The 20180-nt window shown below is 34.2% G+C and overlaps 1 non-coding gene across 1 annotated transcript; it reads left to right on the top strand.

Annotated features, from left to right (window-relative positions):
• The first annotated feature begins 19483 nt into the window (after positions 1-19483).
• LOC138822429 (small nucleolar RNA SNORA28) lies at positions 19484-19609 on the top strand. Its single transcript, XR_011370455.1, has one exon. It is a non-coding gene; the product is annotated as a small nucleolar RNA SNORA28 (small nucleolar RNA).
• Positions 19610-20180: the final 571 nt, after the last annotated feature.

The following is a 20180-nucleotide window of genomic DNA, read 5'->3' on the forward strand; positions in this document are numbered from 1 at the left end:
AAATGTACAATAGCACTTTTAGACTTCAAATGTTCTTGAGATTCACTGAAGCAGTTTTGAAACGAAATTTTTATCTTACTTAGGCATGCAAAATCTCCACACAATCTACAAAGCAGAACACTGGGGGAGAAAGATACCACTATCTGAAGATTCTGTGCATCAAGTAGAAAAATCATTAATAATGCTAAATATTAGTTTAAGGAAATACAGCCAAATTCTAAGAATATTTATAAAATGCCATCTGTGAGTTAGAGGTAAACAGCATAGATCATGAAGGCAAGTCTTCAAACTACATTCAGCTTCTACATATTTATTCATACATTCCACAAGTAAGTGCTGGTTAGAAGGCACTGTGTGGTAAAAGTACAACCAGATTGTTTAAATCCATTAGGATTTTGTTTCATTACATAATAGGTGTGGGTAATGTCATCCATCGAAACCATAGAATGACTGTAGAACATACACTAATTCCAAGTGCAAAAGGGGGAAAAACAAATACTAACTTTGTAGCTAAATATGCAGCACATGCCTCTTATAAATGGACTCATTATAGTAGTAAAACATTTGATATTAGCAAATTTGCTTGGTAGCTTTAAGAACAGAGTAAAAGAATGAGCATCATACGGAAATGTAAGAAAATAGTTAAATCACTATCCATCATTATTCTTCCTCATGAACTAGCTAGTGTTCCAAATGTACAGCATAGTGTTCCAAATGTACAGCAACATACAAAGAGGCTTCAGTATTGACCCACAGATACATGGCTAGAAGGTTCCAACAAAACTTGAAATGTAATAAATTTCATAGTATAAGGAAGATGGGATTTGGAGTATGTTACCCATTTGAGTATCAATATGTCTTTCAGGAAGTTAAAGATTGCTTGTTTTCTTCATGGGAATCTCAGCTTAAAGGGAAAAAAGTGATAACCCCTTCCATTATTTCCAGCTTCAATTATTTCTTTACCCACTCACCCACTTTTTCAAGACACCTTCTCCTGAGGATATCTGCCCTCCATTTGGCTACAATGTCTTCATGGATAGACATTAAGCAAGATTCAAATATTGAACTTGGAAATGTCAAACAAGCAACTCTTAACAACTTTCATTGGTGAAGAGAACACTTGCAGTACAGAATTTCTCTCTGCTCATAGTTCTCTTTGATTCAATAACACTACCTCAGTGCATTGTATATTATAAAAGATCTGAAAAGAAGAAAGAACATTTTATTTTCACTCAATAATTCCTTTTATTTTTGCAAGGGCTTCATCTCTTTTGTTCAAATTTCAATTTTTATTAATGCAACTTCCTTTGTAACTATATACTACCAAAATTATTGAAAAGAACACATCATTTAATATGAACATAAGACTGTCCATTGAGTTAGTGAATTTCATATTACATTATTTACATTGAATAAATCTGTCTTAATCATTAGCTTTAAATTTTCTAAATCTTCATATAATAATTAAATACACAATTTTTGTATTGTATGTACACTCTGAGTTTAGATATAACCAATAACTTGTTCCTAATGAGTAGAATATACTAAAAGGAATATGATGTGTTTACATTGATTACTTTAAGGCATATGGAACATGGGACAGAATGAGGTAGAGGCAAATAATTCCTCTATTCCTTTGATTACATGTTCCTCAAATGATAGGTTGTCTTGGGTGGGCCTGGGCCAATCAGGGAAACCTTTAAACTATATTGAAAAGGCACTCTAAGCATCAGATACAACCTATATTTTGTAAATTGTAAGTGAGTTAACTGCAGTACAGTCTATTTTGATGCAAAGAAATGGATTTACCTTAGTATCTCAGGCTGTGTATTTGTGAGTTCTCTCTGGTCCAACTTCCAGATGAGCGTACAAGCTGGTTAGTGCCTTGATGTCACTTGTGACATCCTTAGCAAGGCCGTACATAGAAGTGGTCAACAGATAGGTAACCAAAAGAAACCGTGAGAAAATAAAGGGGAATAACTCCAAGCTTCTAAGTGTCTGATTATCTGTTACCTAGCCATAGATAATGAATGCAGTATGAGTGTAAATAATATAAATTAATAAGGATGGGAAAGGCAGAATGATAAAATTTTAATAAGTTTACAAAACCGAATATATATGTTTATGCTAAGTAGAAAAAATAAAATCGCTGGTTTTATGAATATCATGGCTGAGCTCATAAATCCTTCATTAATGTAAAAATCAGGAAGTGTCTTTTAGCCACATAATAAGGGGGAAAATATCAGGCAAATGCAACCTTACTGAAATTAGTGGAATAAACAAACCATTACCTATGTTTCTGAAGACAGCGGGTCTGTGTTTAAACTAGGCATGGTAGAGATTGTTTGATATTGCTTCACAACACCCTGGCACTCGAACAGGTTTAAGGGCTGGAACAATCTGGAAACCTATTCTCTCACAAAACTGAAAGTTATGTTAGATGGATGACTCCTTTCCTTTACTCTTGGGTTTCTAAAGATGTCTCTTCTCCATAGTCTGTTTTGGGCTTCTTCAAGAGCTGATGGTAGAGTTCTTAGTTGAGTTTAATGTGAGGGGGAAGAGAGTGGAAGGAAGAAATGAGGGAGAGGAGAAGCCAATGAGGGTGCAGGGGAAAGAGTGCCTGACTATGCCTGGGAAAAGTTGCAGCTGGTACATTCTTTAACTGGAAGCCTGCTAAGGTTCACAATCTCACCTCACTATCATCAGTTGCTAAAAGAGACGCAGCCCCAAAAGGAAGAACATAGACCCAGTCCATTGAGAATGTACTAGCAATCCTCTAGAAGAGTGTGTGGGAGCACAAACATTTCTGAAGCCACTTTTAGAAATTACCGTGTCTCACCTGTGCAGTTTCTGTTCGCCCTAAATTATAGTAAGATCTAGGATTTATTTGACAAATAAGGAAGTACAGTCCCTCATATATTACATAATTCATTAAAATGCTAATTGCAACTGTTCTGTATGTTTTCAATTTTCAGAGAATCTGCAAAAATCTGTTTCTTTTAAAAGCAGATACCTCATATCTTAATGAATTCAGGGAGTCCCTTGTCTGTTTCTTGCGTTCATAAATATGTTATTGCTTCCCAGAAATCTCAGCTCCTTGTCGACATCCATATTTTACCTCTTGAGAGTCTCATATATTTTATTTTGAGCTGTTTCCCAAAGAAAAATTTGCATATTTAAAACCCGAATTCTAGTCAAGAAACCTTTTTTTCCCCTGAAAAATATTTTCTCTCTTTACTGGAATTACCACTTCAAGGCTGGCTTTACCCAACTTTCTTACATTTACAGAAGCATTTACACTTTATTCTCTGACTATAGAACCATCTTGATTTTTTGGGGGGGGCGGGGGTCTGGTCATGGGGCCTGAACTCTGGGCATGGGCGCTGTCCCTCAGCTCTTCAGCTTAAGGCTAGCACTCTACTACTTGAGCCACAGCGCCATTTCCGGCTTTTTTCTGTTTATGTGGTGCTGAGGAATCGAACCCAGGGCCTTATGCATGCAAGACAAGTGCTCTACCACTGAGCCACCTTCCCAGCCCACCATCTTGATTTTGCCTCTTCTTTACATGCAATAATTTTCACTTTATCTCTGCTGTTGCGAACACCTTCACTAATTTTAGTCTCATGTTTTATTGTATTTCTATACAGTATTCATTTCTCCTTTATGTAGAAATGCATTCTTTTGTATATCTCTAATTGTGTATCATAGTCTAATATATAACATAACATTAATATCTTCTGTGATGATTTGCATAGTTTGAGGGCACCAGAATTGGGCAGCCTCCTTCTGCCTAAAGTTCTTTGATTTGTAACTATAGCAGATTTACCCAGCCTTTACAGTTTCTTTTTCTTGTTTCTTTCTCTGTCAAATATGGTAGCACTTGAAAACTGTTTTGGAAACTTTTCATTTCAAGCTCTATGCGCATATGATCATATAAATATTTGTTAAAATAGATTCCAAGTAATGGAAGTGAGGTTTTTATTTTCCCTTTGATGCTGTTTTTGTTGTCTGTATCTTTTGTCATGTTTGTAATTTTATAAATCATTGGACAAGCATGAACAAATGCAGCAGTGATACTCAACTAGACACTATGTTGAAAATTAACCATACAACTTATAAGGGAGGAGGGGTCCAGGAAGGAAAAACTGGGAGAAAGTGAGGGAATGGGTGACACGGTTCAAAAAGAAATGTACTTGGAGAGAATTATATTAAGTGAAGTAAGCCAGGCCCAAAGAAACATATTATTTGCAATAACTAGTATATGCCTGGGACAAGCAGAAAAGCTCAGACAAGATGATGTAAATGAAGTGAACCCCAAGACTGGGACACAGAGGTTTTTTTTTCTTCCTTTCTATTGTTTCTAATGTATTTATAAGGTACCATGTGGTTTTTTTTGTTGCTTTGTATATCCCTCCCCCATGGTATAACCCCTGTTTTCACTGCAACTGATGATGGTATAATTTGGGGACGGGAAGGGAAAAAGCAAAATGTTTAAGTAGGGATACAGATTACCCATTGCAACAGTGAGATGTACAAGATGCTCTGTCCAAAAATGAACTTTACAATTTAGGTGGTGGGGTAGGATGGTGGAAGGGTGTAGTTGTGGAGGTGGGAGGGAAGGGATGGTAGGGGAAAAACAAAGGAGGAGGCAACAATGCTGGAAAAGAAATGTACTCATTACCTTGCTCGTATAACTGTAACCCCTCTGTACAGTATTTTCACAATGAAAACTTATTTTATAAAAAGAAATGTACTCAGCTGACTTATGTAACTCTAACCACTCTGTATATCACCTTTGAAATAACAATAAAAAATTTAAAAAATAGAAATGCAAATCTGCATAAATTCATTCATACACACCTCATCATCACCATCATCACAATTATACTTAACTATAATACATAGATATTGTTCTCAGTCCTTTTAGCACTAACATAATCAATAGCAGTAAATATGTGATCAGATTAAAACATAAACAGGCTTCTGGAAGACACTGAATTTCAAGGACTTAATACAAATTCTTGTACAGATACAAAAACAAATTCTTTGAAGAATTACTTAGAAAACGGTCAGGTCTCGGAGTCCTCACATCCATGAAGGGATTCAGCCTGACAGAGAGCATGCTTGGGAGATCAGCATGGTGGTTCACACTGAGGCCAGACGTGAAAAGATCATATAGAACAGTGAAGAGAAGCCTAAGGGACACAAATCAGTGGTGTCCTACACTGCTTATATTCTATTACCTGCAATTTTATCACAACTGAAAAGGAAATGGAGAATGGACATCTATCTGAACAGTGGAAGAGGGTATACATATATTCCTTGAAGGGACTCATCCAGGTCCACCTGTTTTCACTTACTGTAATATCTACTACCATCTATTTAAAGTGTTTTATACACCCTATCTGAATGCTTATGATATAAGAGCAGTCACAACTCCATACAATCTTCTGGTTTTCCATACAGCATCAAGCTCCATTGTACTTTACACTAACTGAAGTTTGGTACCATTTACATTCATTTCTACACCACTTATTTATACACACCACTGTATCATAAACTGAAATTTAAACTTCCAAAATTATATATATAGTTTTACTGAAAATTTAGAGCTTTGCAGCAAATTAGTTACAAGTCTTTTTTATGGAACACTTAGCTTTACTAGTGAGCTATTGATTTTACTGTTTTAAATATATACATAGGTTTACTTACAATATAGTATGTATTTAAATATATTTTTGAACTTGGTCATGTAGAGTAGGTCACGTAGAGTAGGCAATTTCATGGCTGCCTGTAGTCATGGCTTTATATCCAAGAACTTTTTATTCAGTAATTACCAGAGAATACATTAACACATAATTATTAATATAATCATACTAATCATTCAACTTACCTTCTGAAAGACATAATTCTGTTAATGAGCAGTGTTCAACCTGTTCACATGATAAATTAATCCTGTACCAGGCAATATATTCTTCTGTTAATAAATTATTTCAGTGAGCATGTCTTTATTGAAAAAATTTTGGGAAAATGCTAGAAAAACTTCATTTACCAAGCAATAAGAATGGCAGATTGACCTATGAATTTGATTCATGAGTGAACAGAATATGGAAACCTTGGAGAAAAGGTTAAAAAATATTGAAATTTCAGATAAGCTAATTTCAAGAGATTTTTAGTCATGTGTTTTATCATATAGGAATTGTTTCCTTCTAATTCTAACACTTATGAAACTGCTAGGAGTTATGCTTGAGTTAAATATGCATAGTACTCAATAGGTTCTCAAGATCTAGTGGCATTACCATCTAAAGGATGGAACATCCCAAAATATTCCTGGAAAGATGACAACTAGAGATTAGGAAGTTCATTTTACAAATGGCATTTCTCTACTTGGTCACTGTTTTTTTTGAATGGGTCACATTAACTTTCCTGTCATCTTTTTCTTTGCTAGTTTTATATCTCACAGTTTCATGCATCCCAACTTAGCATGTATGTTATTTATACATTTCCAGACACTTGAAGGCTAATCTGATAAACGAAAGATAATGCCTGCTTAATCACTGCATATCTTGTCAGTGACCCATACTTGAATTAAACAATAATATGGTTAAATAGAGAATTTGTTTGTCCATTTTGCCCATATGAGTAATTCTCTGTTGAAAGTAATTGTCTAAAATCTATATGGGATATGCTTAATTGTTCTTTTCTATGTTGCTTTTGTTTTTTCCTATACCAGGTCTTGAACTCATACCCTTCTTCTTCTCTCATTCAGCTGTTTTGCTCAGAATTGGCACTCTACCACTTGAATCATGTTCAGTTTCTCATTTTTGCTAGTTAATTGGAAATCAGAGTCTCATCGACTTTTCTGGCCAGGATGGTTTCAAACTAGTCAGATCTCCAGCTCCAGAGTAGTTAGGATTACAAGTGTGAACTCTGAGCATAATTTAATGTGTGATTATTCACCAACTTTAGAACATAAATAATGCTTCTTATTCAAATCACCACTACTCCCAGAATCAGATTGTTAAAACTACTACAATGGTACCTACGTATTACTTTGTGTTACTCTGTCTGATGGAAGGGATGACATTGATCGAGAAACACTGTATTCATAATCTGATCTATGGAGTTATAACCTTTTGTAGAGTTATAATAAAAAATAAAAGTGTGTTGGGAAATTGTCAGGAATTACATAAACTAAATTTTCTTTGCTATTATCGAATTTTTTAATGATAAGTTTTAAACTTTGGCAAATAGATACAGCTTGTTTTTAAATGCAAAGTTTCAGGGTACAATACATTAATTATCAATGAAATAATTTTATTTTTTATTGGGCTATGAAGAATGGTCCCAAAAGCATTAGTCAGTTTCTGTTTAATTACTAAGCAAAGAAACAGCTGACAAAGTCAAGGATCAAATTACATTTTAATTGAACCCTTTGTTACTGGGTCCCCAATGTGTTCAGACCCTTTTACTCTTGACATCTGCTATAGAACTTCCAGATAGCAGTTATTGCTCTCATTTCTGCCGTAACTGTTTGCAGTGAATGATCTTTTGCAATGAATTAAGTGATGAAGTGTTCTGATACAGAGTTGATCATTTAAATTCACTGTCTGCTTCTAGTGTCTATCACCATAGAATTAACAAAATAAAATTTATGTGATACAATTTAACTGAATCTGTAAATGAATTTTTATGTTTTAAATATGCAAGATGTACTCTGGATACTGTCAGGCACCATCAGAATTCAGATTCCACAGGGGGGTTCAGAAGTAAAACACGAGTGGATTGTTGTCTCAAAGCAATGATTACCATACAGTCACATTCACAGAGATTTTTGACTGACCTTTAGGATTTTCTGATATCAGATGTTAAGTAAAACCAACAAAGAAAACAGATATAGAGGCTAATTTGTGTATATGAGTGTGTGTATGTGTGTGTGTATGTGTGTGCTGATTAGACACTAATGTATTTTTATATGTGTATAGGAGGTAAAAAAAAAAAACCCTTTTCCAAATATGTGCAAGTCCTAAGCCTTGAATTACACAAATACACATCATATTATATGGTAAAATGGCCTTGCAAGTAAAATCAAGATTTTAGAAAGATTATTCTTGACTATACAGTGTGTCTATAAAATCACATGATTGCTACAGCATAGAGAAGATATGAAAGAGAGTCAGTAACAGCAGCTTGAGAAGAACTCAATCTGTCATTGATGTTTCTGAAGACACTTAAACATAGAAAGAATGTAGGTGGTCGATATAAACTTTCAAAGGCAAGAAATCAGATTTTCCTCAAACCTTCCAGGAGACAGCCTATCAACAATTTGAGTTCACTGCTTATCAGGTTTGATTTTAGCATGTTTTAAACATATCTTAGACTTATGATCAATGGAACTTTAAGAATAAATTCAGGCTGCTTTAGCCACTAAGCTTGTGGTCATTTGTGATAAGCATAGATGATTTTTTTTTGGATGAAAGGCTTGAACTCAGGGCCTGGGTACTGTCCCTGAGCCTCTTTGTACTCTAGGCTAGCACTCAACCACTTGAACCACAGTGCCACTTCTGGTTTTTGAGTGGTTTATTGGTCTCATGAGCACTTTTCTTCCCAGGCTGGATTTGAACTGTCGTCACCAGATTTCAGCCTCCTTAGAAGCCAGGATTACAGGCATGAGCCACAAGCGCCTGGCAGACATAGAAGAATTTAAGACAGCCTTGCACCATTCAGTCTAATAAAGTAGTCAGTTGCCATTATTATCCCGATTATACAGAAAAATAAACCAAGTCTCATCATGGTTAAATAAGTCAACAAAAGCTAGAGAAAGAGAAAACTGGATTAAATTCCACATTTCAGAACAAAAAGACAATTTATAAGAGTCAAGTTCAAAGTCAATGTACCTAAATAGATAAAAGTTATAGAAGGAGAAAATGGTGGAGATTTCTAATTATGTGAAAGGACTGCTGAAAAAATCTCTAGAATTAAGAAAAAATGCTCCTCAAACTGAAGCAATTTCTAAGTAAAATGAAGAAAAATTAATTCAGTTAGACATATCACCATAAAGTTTTTCTAAAAGAAGATAATGATTTCAAAAACTTGGAAAATCTTAACATGATTACAGACAATTCCATATATCCACATAAATGAATGAAAACCAGTAACATAAAGGGAAATTAGATTACCAGAGAATGAACATAGGCATTTTTAATGACTTTTTACTTATCAAGGACTTTAGCAAATATATTTTTTACCTTGTACTTTCTGAGTTTTTTTTTTTTCATTTTTCAGAATTAAAAAAAAATCTAAATGGTGGTTGGAAATAGAAGTGGCTTGCTGAGTTGCTGTCCCTGCCAGGTGAAAGCAGAAAACTTTTTATGTTTGCTGTTTATTGGTTTTGAGAGGGAAAAAAGTTATCTCTGGATCAATAAGAGAATAGCAGGTGCCATGGGGCTATATTGATTTGCTTCAGTAAGAAAAACACATTTGGGATAGTTAGTTGCCATTGGAAAACCACCTAATTAAGTTCATGATAAAGCTCTTATAATTCTTTGGACAAATCCATCTCTGCCTCAGCCAACCTGAAGAGTTCAGTGGGAATGTACGAGGTATTATCTGTTCTGAGTTCTTCCAGTTTTATGATGTGTGATTTCCAGAGCAATCCAGTGTGGGCTGTTGATTCAGTGTTGGCCCAAAGAAGTGTTAGATGAAGCTTCCAAGTGGTCTTTCTTGTCATTACCAGTTTTCTGCACAGTTAAAATGCAGGTGTGGCTTGTGTTCTTAGTTGAGAAGATGAATTCCTAGTATCCACACAGAATACTGTTGCTTTACCCATCCCAAGACTCCTTTCATATGTCTTGTTGGGCATCAATGAAGAAATTGTACTGAAAGAATTGTGAGTATCTGAGAACCCATAGAACAACTTAGTTCAATTAAAAATTACACCACCAGGCTTACGGGCATAAATATTTTAACACATGATTTAAAATGCACATGAATGAGGTTGTAACTGGGCATGTTGATATTGTAATTGACCAGAGCAAGTTTGTGATATTCCCTCTACCAATCCCCCTGTCCCTCTTTATCTTGTATGTGGTTTCTAGAGTAAATGGTGCAAGTCACTTCAGAGCAGGGAAAAGGGTGCATGACTTCATTATGCTATCATCCAGTCTTTCACTCATTGGTATCTATTTCCCAGAACTGATAACAGGATGAAAGTTTGGAGCTACCCATTTTGATGGATAAACTAAATAACTAGATTAACTAGGATGTTTTTCATTTTCTTACCTCTTTTGGTTATATTTTCCAAGTAGCATCATCTTTGTTTACTTCTGCAATGTATTTGTAAGAGATACACTGAAGGATTTTCATGAACAAAGTCCTTTGGAGCCTGGATAATTTATCTAGCATGTTTAATTTTTGCTGATTGAGGTAGACCATATTAACTTGGCATTTGAGCTAGTAGAAGCTATGTACCTCTCCTTGATATCTGACATCCTGCAATGCTATTATCCCCATTTGAGATCAGGGATCCATTGACAATTGTAGAATTTCACAAGAGAGCCAGGTTCAAGAAGATCCAAGTGAGTATTTTTCAAAGATTTTTCAAAATTGTAACAAAAAAATCCTTAACAATTGTTTCTTTTTTCCTAACGAAAAGAGTTAATGTAGAGAAATTTCTGAGGACTTCAACTGGTGGAAAATGGTTGGTTAAGACCTCTTCTCAACACACAGCAAGCATGGTGGCGAACACCTGTCATCTTCAGCTGTGTGGAAGACAGATTGGGAATGCTATGGGTCCATTATATCCTAGACAGAAAAATTCATGAGATTTCATCTCATTGAAAAAAGTTAGTATCGGGGTATGTGTCTGTCATCTCAGCTAAGGTAGAAAGTCTAAAGTAATAGGCAGATAGTGGTCCAGAATTGTGTCCAGTAAAGAAATGAAAACTTATCTAAAAAATAACCCATGCAAAAACATGTCAGAGATTTGGCTCCACACTAAAACACTTGCCTAGACATATATTGTAACTAAGATGTGAATCTAATCTACTATCATATAAAATTGTCATTTTGAAGCTCACTTTTTCCTTTTAACTCACCTAAATAGATATAAATAATCTGCATGGAGATATAGAGCTATAGGTATCTAGACAAGTAGAAAGATCGAATCATTAGAAAGCAATCTGAATTGCTGTTGTGAAATGTTTTAAGTTTCACAGTATTCAGTTTATACTGTCAGGAAATGACAAAACAAAAAAATAAAATCCCTCAGAACCAAGTACTTTGCCGTGCAGAATATTTCAGATGTTCTGCAGTACTTCATTTTCAAAGGACAATGTATGAAATAATGAACACTTGAGGCAAGATTTTGACATGTTTTGACCTTTTGCATGATCCCTAGTCACAGACTTTTTGAAAATTTAAAGTTAAAGGAATGTATACACTTTGTGTTGAATTAGCTAATACAATATCTGCAAGAAATAAAACTCTCAAACTATCAGTTCTCCATAGTATAGATAATTAAAGTAGTCTTTCATGCTATTGCTCAGATAGTCTTTGGGAACATTTTCAATTGCTAAGGAGAGACCTTAAATGTAATTATAAAATCTGATACCACTGTAAAGCCAGAACATGGGACATGGTAGCTTCTTTGTTAGAAGAAAGAATTCAGCGGTTCATATATATATTAGCTTCATATGATAGTGTTGATTTAAAGCAAACAAAAGTGAATCAAAGCAGACTTTCAAGGGAAAATCGAGGCAAGCTGCTCTAATAAGCAGTCAAATACATAGGGCTATCAAGTTCTCAGCACTTTTAAGGATGATAGGAGATCAGACATAGTAATTTTATGTATAAAATGGTAGAGCTTCTAATAATTTGAAAATATTTTCCCTAGAAAGGGCGGCTAGGAAGAAGACCTCTCCAAGGTCAGGTCAGAAACAAGATGGCAATTTGTAGGGCACATACGTCATACATACAACCACAGATTTAATTAAACAGTAATGAGATCTCTCAATGACCCTTGTGCATACTCCTGCAGGCTTTCTGAAGGGATGGACCAAAAAGCCACAAGACATGGAATCACAGAATTACAAGAGTGACAAGATTTGTCACAAAGGTTTTAACAAGACAGCTGAAATATGTCTTGTTTGAGGGAATGAGGGTTAAAGAGAACTGACAGAGAGAGAAACTGAGCAAATACAATCATAATACTCATGATATGGATGCACAAGAAAATGATATTTGAAAACTTTAAGACACAGATTTCAGAGATCCATGGGAGAGGTGAAGGAGTGATGCTAACCAAGATTCATTGAACATATACTTGGAAATGTTCAAACAACTAATTGAAAATTAAGAAAAACAAGGGCAGGGTGAAGAGTCCAGAATGGGACAAAGCACAGTCTGTCTTGTAGGTAGCTATTGTTAGCACTGATTCTATCTCCTTGCTTAAGATCTCTCACATAAGAATCATTACTCGGTACCAAAATAAGAAATTAAATACTAAAGGCAATTAACTTCTTTAATAAACTAAAGAACGGGGTCTGAAAATTTTACTACAAATCAAATAGTCCATAAACATTCTAAATCATTTTAACTGGAAGGAAAAGTAAATTATGAATATGTGATATATTTTTGCTGAAGTATGGAATAATAGCAAATGTATATGCCAACCGTCTAAAGATGATCTTAGGGTATGGTTGTAAAAACAATCTAATATGCACATATATGAAGAGAGCTAGGATTTTAATTCACAATCTATTTCAGTTCCTATTGCTATAAAACCCCCAAAACTTAGATTCTTCTATCATTTGTATACATTACCAGGTCCTATCACTAGATCTGTCTTATTTTACAAGATACCTACGTTGTTGGTGGAACAAATATTATCAGTTTTATGATCCTGAGACGTGTCACCATTAAGTAGTTACATATGAAGCAGATACCTATTGTTTGCTCTGTGATTTACAAAACTAAACATAGAACTACCTTATGGTCCAGCAATATTACTGTTGGGCATTTATCCAAAGGATTACACATCAAGAGATATTAAATCCACTGGCACAGCTATATTGTTCACTGCTGCACTATTCACTAGTCAAGGTATGGTGCCCAGATACGTCTCAATGGACAAACATATCAAGAAGATGTACTATACATATGATAGAAATTTCCTCAGCAATTCGGAAAATGATAGTACATAATTTCCAAAGAAAGAGATGGGCCTAGAAAAATATAAAGGATTCATGTGAATGTTAGAAATAATTTATAATTGTACACGTAAACATGTTTAGTGATACATGCAAGTGTACACAAACATATTACACAAAGTATGGTATTTGCAGGAGAGAATTCACATAGTATAATTCCTTAGAAAAATTAATGTACACTATGACAAAATAATTACCAGGAAAATTACAGTTGAAAGGTAGAGAGGGGTAGATTAAGAACAGAGGGGTAGAGGAAGACAGAATGGGAAAAATGTAGTTATAATAAGTCAATTCATATTGTATGATACTAAAAATGTTCAGGATAGTGGATGGTTTGGGAGGGGTTGAGGAGAATGGTGAATGGGGTGAAATTGATTAAGATGTATTGTATTCACAAGCTGATCTGTTGAATGGCAACTGCTTTGTTCAACTATTTAGAGGCAATAACAACATAATTAAAAATTTGCTTTTGAGATACTAATGGAAAGAACCCAGTGTATTCACATTCTAGACAATTGCTCTAACACTTGATGCCTCCAGCATCTTTATTATCATTTATTATTACTATTTTTTATTGTGAAAATACTGTACAGAGGGGTTACAATTACATGGGCAAGATAGAAAGTACATTTCTTATCAAGCATTGTAGCCTCCTCCTTTGTTTACCCTTCCCATCCCTTCCCAGCCATCCCCCCCCCCCCCCCCCCGCGCCCCTCTACCCAATCCTCCCTCCCCCCCCACCAAAGTTGTAAAGTTCGTTTTCGACATGACAACTTGTACTTCTCTTGTTGCAATGGGTCCACCTGTATCCTTATTTAAACGACTTGTTTTTCCCCTTCCCCTCCACAAATTATACCGACATCAAATACAGTGAAAGCAGGGGTTATACTGTGGGGGAGGGACATACAAAGCAACAAAGAAATAATCTTATAAATGCGTTAGAAACAAATGCATGAAAGAAAAAAACATTTAAATATACATCTTAGGGTTCATTTTGCTAACATCACCTTATCTGACCTTTTCTGCTTGACTCATACATATACTAGATATTGCAAATAAAGGAAACCATGGGACCTATGTTTCTTTGGGCTTGGCTTACTTCACTTAATATAATTTTTTCTAAGTCTTTCCATTTCCTAACAAATGGAGCAATGTCATTCTTTCTGATGGAAGCATCCCTAGCCATAAAAGAAATGCAAATCAAAACAACATTGAGATACCACCTAACCCCAGTTAGAATGGCAAAAATCAAGAACTCTAACAACAACAGATGCTGGAATGCAGACAGAAGGGAACTTTACTGCATTGTTGGTGGGAGTGTAAACATGTTCAACCACTTTGGAAAGTAGTATGGAGGTTCCTCAAAAGACTCCACATAGAGCTCCCCTATGACCCAGCAATCCCCCTTTGGGGCATTTACCCAAACAATCAAATAAGACCACACTAAAGCTACCAGCACAACTATGTTTATTGTAGCATTATTTACCATAGCTAAGATATGAAATCAACCCAGATGCCACTCAGTAGGTGAAAGGATCAAGAAAATGTGGTATATATACACAATTCATTTTGTTTTTGAGATGTGGTGTTGTCATTACCTTTCTCAGGGTGTCTGAAACTCACAATTTTCCTGCCTCTGCCTCCAAAATAGCTGGGCTTACAGATAGGCTAATATTTATTATGATTTCTTAATATAAGAATTTCAAAGTTGTAGTTTTTATTCCAGTGCTCTGAAATTGTTTATCTACACAGAATATCTGAAAAACTTCTATGACATTTTTCTATATTTACATGATATAACACAAGTACATACATAATGGAGTTAGGATCTCCTTTAAAAGCATTCTATTTCTAATATTAGCTACTATTATTTTACTGCTATTAATATTGTATTTAGATAAGCTATTTAGACTATCTATTATACTGGATCTTGCTAGACTCAATCTACATTTTTTGTGTATTAAGTATTTCCTGTTGTAATCCTTATTATCATTTTTCTTCTACTTCATTTTGTTGCCATTTTCTAGTTTTGCTAATCAAATATTTACTTCATTAATTTCCTTTATTTCTGTTTGAGAATGTATATAATCACTTGCTATAAACAACTGCCACATATGTGTGATTGTGTAACTTCAGGTATTATGAAATGTGATGTTTATATTGCCATTATAGTTTAGCATTCTAGATTAAGTAGTTTAATTTTAAGTTTTATCTTGACCCAATAATTACTTATAAAAGTGATTTTCTTTGTTTTCTTATATTCCCAGACAATATGACATGTTTTTCTGCTTTTAATTTTCAGCTTCCCATAGTATTTCCATATTATAATTTTTTTCAATTTTATTTAGAAGTCATTGTTGTCTTAGGAGATTTTATATGACAAGAGAAAGTTGCTAACTGCTTACCCGTGTTGCTATAAAACAGAAAAGCAAGTAACCCATTAATGAATTATTTTTGTCTCTTAAATGGCATACACATCAATAGCTTTAATTTTTTGTTTAGTTTTTATAGCTATTGTGAGGAGTTGCTTTGGAAGAAGTAGAATGGATAAGACAGTTCCAAATGACTGGGCTAAGTGAGGCTTAAACACAAAGGCAAGAAATCACTTAACTAAGGAAAACTACTACAAAAGACACAAAGCAAACCAGAGGTATATGGCAGCACCCAAGAGCTTTGACAGGTCTATGTTCTTATTCTCCAGTACTGACCATTCTTATTACTGACTGATCTGAATCATAGACTGAAGAGTCACAATGCTCTGATCTTGGCAAGCATGGAGTGTTATCGACAGCAGAGACAACTAGCTCCTGTGAACTGCTGAGCTATGAACCTTCTCAAGGGCATGCTCAGTTTTAGCCAGGAAATCCTGTCTTAGCAAGGAGTCAAGTCTTTGAAAGCTTATGAACTCAGGTTTTATATAGTTTTATATAGTAGGATCACCTCTAATACTACCGTATTAGTTCTTTATCAGTCCTTCTAAAAGAAGAATTTTACATTTTATTAACTAGGTGTTAATTGTAAACGGATTCAGTTACGTGTTCACACTATGATTTTTTTTCATGGGCGGCACTTGATGAAAATAGAGTTGAATCAAATATTATTTTTATATTTTAAATAGATTTATTATGCCCATCTCCTACTTTTGCTGCAATGTCTTATAATGTAAATTTTGCTGTTTCTGGGATGTGTGGCTTATCAAGAGATACAGGCAGTTTAAATAAAGGCAGATTAATTCTTTCTTTCTTTCTTTCTTTCTTTCTTTGAAAAGGTCCTTTATCCCATTTGGAAGATGAATTTCTCTGGAAGGGTGTTGGCTACTGTGAAATCTGCCTGCTGCAGTCGGGTTGAACATCTCCTCTGCGTGATTACAACCCGTCAGGTACAGCACAGTTCTGCAGAGATGGCCTTCACTTAGGACTTCAATTAATCATTCTTCCTTTCTGGGAAACATTTCAATATGTCAGAATAGAATAATATCGCTCATTAAATTTGAAGCACTAGAAAAGGAAAACAAATCCTGAGTTTATGGAATTAAGAACCAAGACATGCCAAGCACCAAATCGCTTCTGTTTGCACTTTGTAAATGGCACAATAGTAAGTTATGTTCTCTGGCATTTGTAGACATTTGTAACTGAAGGACAGAGCAGATGGTAAAGGCTTATTTGAAATTAAAAGACAGAAAAATATTTATTTAAATGAATTGCAGTGCCAGGATGCAATTTATTCTGTGTCAGGGGTGGGCATGTGTTCAGTGAAGCTTGGTTTTAACTAGAGTGAGATAACAGAGTACAAATTGATAGGCCCCCATTGAAGTGAATTTTCATTAAGAAATCCACCTTGGCAGGAAAAGATTCTCTACTACAGTCAGTATGCATCATGCTGAAGTGTTAAGCACAGCATTTTAAACTCAATTGTTGTCCTGGGTGTTCAAGAAACAATCCATATGAGAGTCCACCAACTAGATATTAATTATTGGATTTATGTTTGCAAGAAAAGACAATCTGACTTTATTTGAAGTCTGTAGGAATAAGATATTGAACTTGATATTCCTCTGTGAGAAAAAAAAAAGGGGAAAGGTTCCCGAAAGTAAGTCAAGTAAATCTGGAAAAAATTAAGTTTCTTGGGCCATTAGGTACTACATGGCTTTTTCTTAATTTTCTGTGATAGAGGCATTTCTTGGATACTCCTACCCAGTATATTGGGTTAAACTGATGAACCGTATTTTTGCTATTAAATAGCACTGCAAATGATATAAATAGGTGAATTAAAATGAAGAAAAGTTTTACATTTGGTGTTTTCCAGAATGGAGATACAAATTAAAGGAAGGCTGGGAGAGAATGTTCAAAGGGGTGACATCCATCAAAATATATCAAATACATAAAATGCTTTGTTAAATGGTAACAGCTTTGTACAACTACCTAAAATAATAAAAATATTTTATAAAAGAAATTAAGCTGAGCATAAGACAAAAATTAAACATTTCACACTAAAGACTTTGTTTTCCTGTTAAACAGTAAGATCAATATTCTCTAAGAAAAAGTCACTCCTCCTTTTGTTTAAATTAATATATAATTATTATACATATTTATTTGATGTTACATGATGCTTCAGTATATGTATATATTATATAATGTTCAAAGCAGAAGAAGCGTATCTATTTCTTTAGATATCATTCCTTTTCTCTCCATTTTTATGAATACTAGATCATTTAAGATTTATTATTTTCATGCATACACTTAGATAGAGACAGATAAACAGGAAATATTTATATTTTCTCTATAAGACAATAATTTTGATGGGTTATGAATAGGAAAGTATATTCTATCTAAATCTTACATCTACACATTAGCTCTAAATTAATATTGGTCCAATGTTATCATGTCTTCTGTTTCCTTTCATTCAAAGTGAAATCAGATGTTTTTGAAAATGTCTCTCTTTTTTGAAATAGTAGTACTAGGGATTGAGCTCAGAATCGCAAGCACCTTTCCCACTGAACTTTATCCCCAGCCCTTATATCATATGTTACCCTGATGAAACATTTTATATCACACAATAAAGAACATTCCATACCGAACATCATAGATCTTGGGACTAGAATGTACACTGGTAGAATTCCCACACAAAAATACTTATTTCAGCAGACATTGATGGAAACATACCACTTAAAGAGGATAGCCAGGATATAGGATTCAACTTAGTAAGTTTGAAGATGCAAACTTAAAAGAGGTTCAGGGCTGAAACTATAAATTTAAGCATTTCCAGATTTTACCTACTTTTCTTAGTATATCCACAATGGAAAATAAAGTAAAAATAATCAGCACGCCATCTTTCCTATTTTTATAAGTTTTAAATCAATTTGCCTTAGCTATTTTCAGAATTTCCTTAGCTGGTTTGATATGATTGGGAATAATTATTATGTCAAAGTATCTTCCCATACCAATTTGCATGAAATTCTATTACATGGTAATTATGTAAGACATGGGAGAATTTTTTTTTCAAACATGGTTTTCAACTATTAGAAAACTAGGAATTAACTAACTTCTGAATATTAATTATTCAGAAACTATAACTTTTATTTTTGGAAGAGTTATCACTCTGCCCCATCTGTAAAATAGAAATATTAGTGCTAATCTCATGGGATTAAAAGATTAAAATTACCTCATACATAAAACTTTAGATCATGATTTGACAAACTCACTCAATGTTGATGCTATTTATAAGTTTAAAGATAAAATTATGCTAATAATTATTCTGGTAAAGAAGGTATAAAGAGGAGAATTTTCTAGTCTACAATACACAGTTGTTTCTTAAACTTTTATTTTTAATGCATGTTTTATATTTATAATATTTCATAGTCAGTAATTAAAATCACAAACAATTATTAGAAAAAGAATTAACTTTGGGCTCAACATAAAAAGCAACATGATACAATAGCCTAATATACAGAACATTTAAAATTTTAAATCCTCAAAATAATCACTCAATAAATAGGCTAATGAGCTAAAGAGAGTCTTCTCAGAAGAAGTAAAAATGATCAATAGACACATCAAGAAATGCTCAACATCTCTAGCCATAAAGTAAATGCAAATCAAAACAACATTGAGATTCCATCTCACCCCAGTGAGAATGGCCATTACCAGGAAAACAGTAACAGATGCTGACAAGGATGCATGTGGACAAAATGGAACTCTAATACACCGTTGGTGGGAATGTAAATTTGTTCAACTGCTCTGGAAAGCAGTGTTGATGTTGCTCAAAAACAGACAAACAACTGCAAGCAACACTCTGTGGCAGATAATCAAAACTATCTGGCACAATTTGAGCTTGCTATAGTAAGGAAGTCTAACCTATTCCGGTGTTCTCTCCTCCATGAGACAAGCCGTTATATAGACTTAAACAATAAAAAAAAAAAAAAACAGACAAACAAGCAAACATAGAACTACCCTGTGATCCATTAATTCTACTCCTAGAAGAGTACAAACCAGGATATAATAAACCCACCAGCCCAACCATGATAGTAAAGTACTATTTACCTTAGCTGAGTTATGAAATCAACCCAGATGCCCTCAATGGATGAATCTTGAAAATGTGCTGTAAATACACAATTGAATTTTACTCATCTATTAGAAAGAACAATATTGTACCATTTGTAATGAAATGGAAAGAGCCGGAAAACATTATGTTAAAAGAAGTAAAGCAGCCCCAGAGAGACAAAGAATCCATGTTTTTGCTTATATATAGAAGCTAGTTTTAGCCTATAAACATATCTATCTATCTATCTATCTATCTATCTATATATTTGGTATAACTATACATACATACATGTATATATGTATAGATAGACAAATACTTGTATTATATACATACATACATATATTCGTTGGGTGGATATTCAAGGATACACAAATGTATTAACTAAAATATGGTAGACTCAAGGGAGAACTAAAATACTGTGCTTCCTTAGAAAGGCGA

This window comes from Dipodomys merriami, unplaced genomic scaffold (assembly GCF_024711535.1).
Source record: "Dipodomys merriami isolate MVZ:Mamm:240054 unplaced genomic scaffold, mDipMer1.0.p SCAF_11, whole genome shotgun sequence".
In the NCBI taxonomy this organism is placed as follows: domain Eukaryota; kingdom Metazoa; phylum Chordata; class Mammalia; order Rodentia; family Heteromyidae; genus Dipodomys; species Dipodomys merriami.